Here is a 7,472-nt window from a genome sequence, read left to right as displayed (position 1 = left end):
TTTGATCGGGTTTGGGGGGGAGGGGGCATGAAAACAGTTATGGTTGGTATTAGCTAGAATGGTGATCCCACGCAATGCATTAAATATTTTGCAACAATTTACTCAGACAACAAAGCATCTGTGCACTGGGGACTGGGGGGGGGGGGGAAATCACTGATCACTTTGCTGTGACCAGAGGGGTGAGGCAAGGTTGTTTACCCAAGCTACTGTTTTTAATTTACCTAGATGTGATCAGTGAACTGAGGATGAATTGTTTGGACCTGGCAAAGATGAGGGATCAAATCGTTCCCTGCACTGCTTTTCGCTGACGATGCTGCGCTCTCGGCCACGTCTAAAGAAGGGTTGGAAAATGTGCATTCCTGGACACACGCTATGGACTCCAATTTGAGGTTTATGCAGAGAAAACAAAAACCCTGGTCTTTCGACCTAAATTTACAAAATATAAAAATTTCACAATGAATGCCAATGGCCTAGCTCTGGATCAAGTTTCCCATTATGACTACGGGGGTGTCAGATTTTATGACTATGGGCAGTCGACAACCCAGATGCTCAAGTCTCGTTCAGTACTTGAAAAATATGGTGAGGTAATACTGAGGTTCTTGTATACCCATGGAAGAGGTGCCATACCCCCTGCTGTTAAGATGCATACAGCACAGGCATAGTCAGCTGCCCTTTATGGGGCAGAAATATGGGGGTATGCAAACAGCAATAACCTCAGTCTGGCGCAAAGAGCCTTTCTTAAGTGCCTGCTAGGAATGCCTCCTGCATGTCCTGGTCCTTTGCTTTATTTGGAGCTGGGCTTGAGGCCCATAGATGGAGATGAGGGCCTTTGCCCAGTATTTTTATTGGTTGAGAGTATGTACAGTTCTGGGGTTTGTGATGCAGTCAACCATGTTTTATTCTTGGAGGGGGGCAAATCACTCCCATGATTCGCACATGTTAAAAAGTGTTTGTACGACCTAAACCCAAGCGAGCCGTGGCATGATCCCTCCAGGATTGCAAAAGGAAGTGTGAAAGTGGTTAAGACAATGGCCTGTGAACTAGCAGATCTCAAACTTATTGATGCCTGCAGTATCCTACACGCGGGTGAAGTTTATCTAACTGGCAAGTACGTTGTGTGTCCTCCTTTGGCACAATGCCTGTATTTGAAAATGAGATTAAACATACTGAATACAGCAAGTTATACTTGCGCCTGGACATTGGATGGAAACAACATGCCATTGCCTGTTCTTCTGTGAGGGGTATCGAGCTATTCATTCCAGGTTCCTGAAACTGATTTGCAAGGCTTACAATGTACGTCATGTCAATCAAGCCTTATTGCTGGTAAGGCAGACAAGTGATTATAACATGGTATATTGTGTAGCCAGTTATATCCACCAAGCCTGGTTTAAGAGATCTAGGCTAACAAGGCCCTCGGATAGGGGATGAAAAAATGAATGATGACAGGCCAGCATCTTTGCTTATTTTGCATAGTTGCACTTTGGCCGTGTGACTCATTTTAACTGCATATGTAGCTACAGATGTGTTTTGTTTTAATGTTGTACTTTTCTTGTATTATATATCATATGTTAATGTTATTCTATGGTTGTTAAATGTATTGCTCGTGTTTACACATATTGTATGATAGTGTGCTTCCATGTATTTTGGCAAATGACAAACAGTCGAATAAAAGCCTTGATGACAAAGTTTTATTTTATGTGTTTTTCTAGGCACAGAGCTCGTAACAATGCAGCCCTACCTAACTAATACATGGTATTCCTTTAAGGAACGTCAGGTCAGAGTCTTCTTCATAAATGCTTGACATATGACTGGCTCTGCCTTACCCCGACTGGCCTTTCTGAGGCCAATTTCCTTCAGCCATGGACTCTCCCTATTATTAAAAAATACCACAGTAGTTCTCATGGAAGCAAACTCAAGAAGATGAAACCTCATGCACTTTTAATGCATAACTGAGGTCCATGTGTGTTAAGAATTCCCTTTATGGTAATATTCTAAACCTCAATAATATACAATGTGTCACCTGTGATTGATGGCAAGCAGACCCAGGCATGCCTGACACATGACTGCATCTGCTTGTCTGACATGCAGTCATTTAATTCCCCACTTCAGCGTTAGTCATTTGATCAACCTCAGAAGGATGAAAGGCTTCCTTTTGTTCTAGTTCTTTGTACCCATATTCAAACTTGGGACCTGCAGGTTACATATAGATCTCTGCATCAATCTACTGAGATATCTTACTGCAGAGTTTAATGTACAGTCCTACTTGGATATCACTCACTGATGCACATGGCTCCATTTCCTCTTCTAACCCCCGTCCACCCAACATCATGCGATAACTTCCTTTCCCTTATCCTTTCCCTCCCTTCCTGAAGTCGGTGAAGTTATGTTGTCTGTGTATTTTGCATGAACCTGCCAGAACCTCTCCCGGACTTCCCTGAAGATGTCTGGCTCTTAAAGGAGATTCAGGCAGATTCGAGCTGGAAGAATAATCTGCAGGGCACCCGAGTTTTACTAGGAGATTTGCGGGAGGCCACAGATCACCTTTGAGAAAGTACGCACAGGCTTGACCAACATACCAGGCATCAGAGCTTTGAACTGCATGTGCATGTGGTGTCCATTGCAGTGATTGCAGCCAAGCAGGTAAAGCTGCAGGGAGGGGGGGATAATTGCCAGAGAGGGGATCAGGGGGGGGCAATGTTCAGAGGGTGGGGGGCAAATTCACATCATCTGCAGGTTGGAGAGACACATCATCACCTCTATCCTGTAGCTCACTCAGGGTGACATTGGAAATAGTGCTGCAATCTACACTGCTTTACCACTCACACTAGGAGGTGGCAGTGCCGCATTCCTGTGCTACATGGGCATTCCCGCATACAGCGGCAATGCTGCTTGGCATTTCTCAGCCTACATGCTCTGTGCTCCCAGGCCAGGTCTTAAATGCCCTTCAGCCCCATGGTCATATGCTCACCTACCTTCCCATGTTCCAAGCAGGCATCAGTGTTGCCAAGGCCAGCTTCTATGCCACTGCTTGCTTCCCCAACGTTCCTGAGCCTTGGACTGTACTCAGATTGCTCTGGCCCCCCTCAAGCAAGGCCGCCCTTTTCTCAGTACTGTAAGCCGCAACACACACTGACCAGATGACCTGGGAAGCCATTTTCTACGTCACCCACTGCTTTGCATGTTTGCCAGAATCCACACAGGACTCGATGTGCTGCTGAATAGAATGCTACCTTGAACATAGAGTCAAACTTGCCAGAACCGACCTGGATTCCAGTATGTAACATGACTACATCCATTTACCCTTTCAACACAGCCCCTCTCATAACTTGCACATCCTCCCTCCCGCTTACACGCCCACAAGCACCCATGATTACCTCCCATTACAGAAGCTGGATGCATGTGCACAGGGAATATGGGGTGGCGGGGGTCGTCAAGCAAGGAGAGATTGAGTCACTGCATGGTCAATGCACCAGCTATGCATAACATGTGTTTCTCCCACTGGTACACATTTTCTGCTGACATGTTGCAGGTGATTCTGGATACCTGCAACATGCCATGGCTCTAAACTCCCTTCAGGGACCACCCAAATGCACATGAGGAAAACTAGAAAGGGGCACACACGAGGACCCATTGCATCATCCAACAGGCACTTGAACTCCTGGAGGCCAGTTTCTACTACTGCACCAGACAAGAGGAGCCTTGCAGCACATCACCCAAACCTTCGGCAAGATCAGCATCCCAAGATGCATGCCTTTTAACCTGAATATTGGGCATCGTTTTCTGGTACTAAACCTATAAGATGGACCATTTAGTTTGGTATGATGCAATTCCACATCTTATATTATTTATCATACATTAAAAAACTAAGAACACTATAAGTAGGTTTTGATTTCAATGTATTATGTACGTGGCTCTATCCGCTTCCTAACCCAGTGTTCATCAACCTCTTTCTGTAACCCAACACCCAATGCACCCCATACACCCCTCTCCCTCCTTAACCCACCACCCACTACACCCTCTCAGCCTCCTCCTTCCTAGGTAAAGGGTGCATCGACAGGAGAACCCCATACCCAGCACCTCCCCATGGCATCCCGGGCACGTCTTGGCCATCTTAGGTTTTGCATGAGAGCAATGGCCTTGCGGGTGGGGATGGCAGCAGTGGTGATGGTGGCAGTTGCATCGGTGCTGCAGTGGTGCAGGTGCTTTTTCCCCCTCATCAGATGGTCCAACACCTCTTGTGAAGACAGTAGGCACCGGCATATAGATGCTTTGGCTGCTCAACCCACTACTTGCCATTCAGAGAAACTCTGCATGACTTGTGAATATTACTTGTTACGGCATGCATTGTCCTATTGGCAAGCTGCATATACTATACATAGAGGCACATGATAAACTGATTTGAGGGTGATTTCTGTTCATTTATATGTATTTCCTTTTGACAGCCATGTCCAATATGACATGTAGGATATATTTGGCTCTAATGTGCCATGTTGAGTGAGACTGGTGCATTGGGCTCTACATGGCATTTGGTAATGATCAGAGTTCAGGCATATATGTTTTGGTTTTAATCACTCTGCATTATGTTCTATTGGGCCAGTTAGCCATGTTGTGTTGCCCTAACTCATTAATGCTGTATAGTGGACGGACTCATCTTAAAGGATCCCTATGCAGAGCAAGATGGACGGATGTTTTTACTTTTTCAGAGTACCTACAGGAGTCAGGAGATCTCAGTGTCCGGACCCAGCACTAAGCCTTTGATTTGATCTTTTATAACACGCTGAATACTGGAGACCAGTCTCTAAGTGCAGGACCACTCCTGGTCCATGTGCTTTGTATTTTTCCATTACATTGTCAGCAGTCATCCAGGCATGCATTGAAGTCCTAAAGGTAGACCTCCATTAAGGTCGTCCGCCTTCAGGCTAACATGTTTCCTTTGCCTCTGACCCTCAATTTCTCTGCCTCCACCATAGCACTTCATCCATCATGGTCGCCTCCCTAACACAGCTGGCAGTACCGCCTATCTGCACTTAAAAATGTCTAATGTTGATTGTCCTTTTTCAATGTACGTCCACCCATGCACTATCCTCTGTGACTGTTCCCTCCACAACCGGGTCAGAATGTCACTCAAACTCACCCCATTGTAAGAAGCACACTGCTTGACATCATATCGTATATCTGATTTATTGTACGTTCTTTTGTGATCAAAAGAACATTGTTCTTCTCCGTATGTAAATATAAGCAAATAAATGAAGTAATGAAGCAACACGTCCACTATGGACATGACTGAGCTAAAGCCTAAGGCCATTCCTAGCTGGGGAACTATCACAAATTCTACACTTTCTGAACTCACTCAGTCGGATAACGCAAGCATTATTTGAATTATTTTAGTACCAATCTCAATTTTTAAAAACAGATGGCAGCAAATTAGAATCACCACAAAGATGTATTAAACATCTGTGATTGTAAAATGGTTCACAAAAAAATATTTCAACTTGAAAAAACATTTACAAACTGGCAAGGGTGCAGCCATAGCTTTGCTAACCTGTCAAGCAATTTTACAAGCCGCTTTCAATAACATTCAACTTTTGTTTCTCTCCATTTTTATTGCATACTTTTTGTGATACAGCCAACAGTTGAAAACTTCAAAAAGGGAGATGAATGGAAAAATCATGGTAGATTGTTAACCTTCCATTGACATGTATTTGGAGAATGAGAACGTGAACATCAAGAAGCAATTGATGTTTTGCCAATTTTAGGCAACCGTCTCATGTGTGAAGGGGCTGAAATCCGGGGGGTTTCCAAATGTCATGTAGCCAGTACTGTCCAGAGGGTCCTAACAGGTAACTATGCAACATTTGGTGCAGATTGGTGGAACAGTGTGGGATTTTATAAGGAACAAACTAACAGATGTTCTGCTTTATACATAGAGAGAAGAGATAAGATATATGAAGTAAACCTTTGGGAACAGGATTTTATGGTTGCAACACAAAACAAAACAAAAACATATTTACAAGTTATGGTCCCGAAAAGGGAGTCGCCACCGCACTGCACTGCAAATAACATCACAGACGAAATAAAAATGTATGCCATCCCGGACTTCACTGATGACTTCGCAAATGATGTCATATATGACATTACAGACGGTTATGCACACTGCAACAGAAGTAGCAGTAAGTAAATCATACATAGAGTCTCATGTGTCCGGGAAGTTCTCTTTCGTGACTGAAATCTATGTATGGTTCTTAACACATTTTCACACTTTCCTGGTGGATATTACCTGGGCCACCTGACTTAACATTGCCCTATGTCACAATTGTATTATTCCTGCGCTACATGCAGGTTAGAGCATGTCACTTGCACAAGTGAAATATGCGATATGAGCACTCCCTGGGAGATGTGTTGAAGCACTGAGGCTCCTGGAATGCCAAAAGCAGACCAGTAGTTGTGACCTGATATTAGCCTATGGTAAAAATGGACTGTTTTGGTAACCACTTTTCTTCAGATAACATAGTTGGCTTTTTTCATGTTACTTTGCCACAAGCAAATGTGTCTTTTCTGTATACAATCCAATTGCCACAAGTTCTTGGACATTTAATTGCTTTTAAAGTGATATTGACTGGCTACTCACGACACACTAAATTGCTCGTAAGTTTGTTATGAAGTGTGTATCCATCAGTGATTTTATAGGTGATGTCATCTCATGGGGGACATCATTGCCATGTCATAAGGGATGTCATGGCTAACATCTTTTGTGATTTCATGGGTGTGGTAGTGAGCAGAAAAGAGTGTTGGCAAAGTGACTGGAGATTGTTTTGTTTTGGGTTGCAATCATGATGTGCCTTCAACAATGTTTTTTCCACTGAAATGTTTAGAGGTTTTAATAAGTACAACTTAACCACAATATCCCTTTTACAACTTTTTTTTTTTGCAAAATCGTAATGTTTTAATAATGTTCTCTTGATATACACTTTTGGTGCGCAGGCTCCATGGAAACTTTAATCCCCATCATTGGTCTGTGGGACATTGGCCAGAAGGCTGACAGTTCACTACTGCCACAGTTCCTGGCATTGATAACGATTCAGTTAGTCAGGAAAGTAACGCAGAATGCAGGCCGGGTGTAACGTCGGACCTCTTAAATCCTCTCCTATGCCATCTCGCCAAACCCTGAGTGTGCAGTAGACTTAACATAGGCAGAATTGGAATAAATGATGACTACATTTTTACTACAAATTTCTAGTGCCTCATTGAGAGCCACTAATTCTGCCACCAGTGCTGAATAATGTGAAGGCAATCTCTTCTTCACCCTGACCTGATACTCACCATCAACAAGATGCGCAACTGCGGCACCAGTATGCCTTTTACCAGTGCCCGGATCTATCAGTGAGGAGCCATCAACGAAGAGTACGTCTCCCTCTAGCGTGCATGATCTTTGACGTTCGGATTCTCATCCATTTCTCCTTCGTATGTCACGC

Source organism: Ambystoma mexicanum, chromosome 8 (assembly GCF_040938575.1).
Source record: "Ambystoma mexicanum isolate Mex_15411 chromosome 8, UKY_AmexF1_1, whole genome shotgun sequence".
Taxonomy (NCBI): Eukaryota; Metazoa; Chordata; class Amphibia; order Caudata; family Ambystomatidae; genus Ambystoma; species Ambystoma mexicanum.
This window is presented reverse-complemented; position numbering follows the sequence as displayed.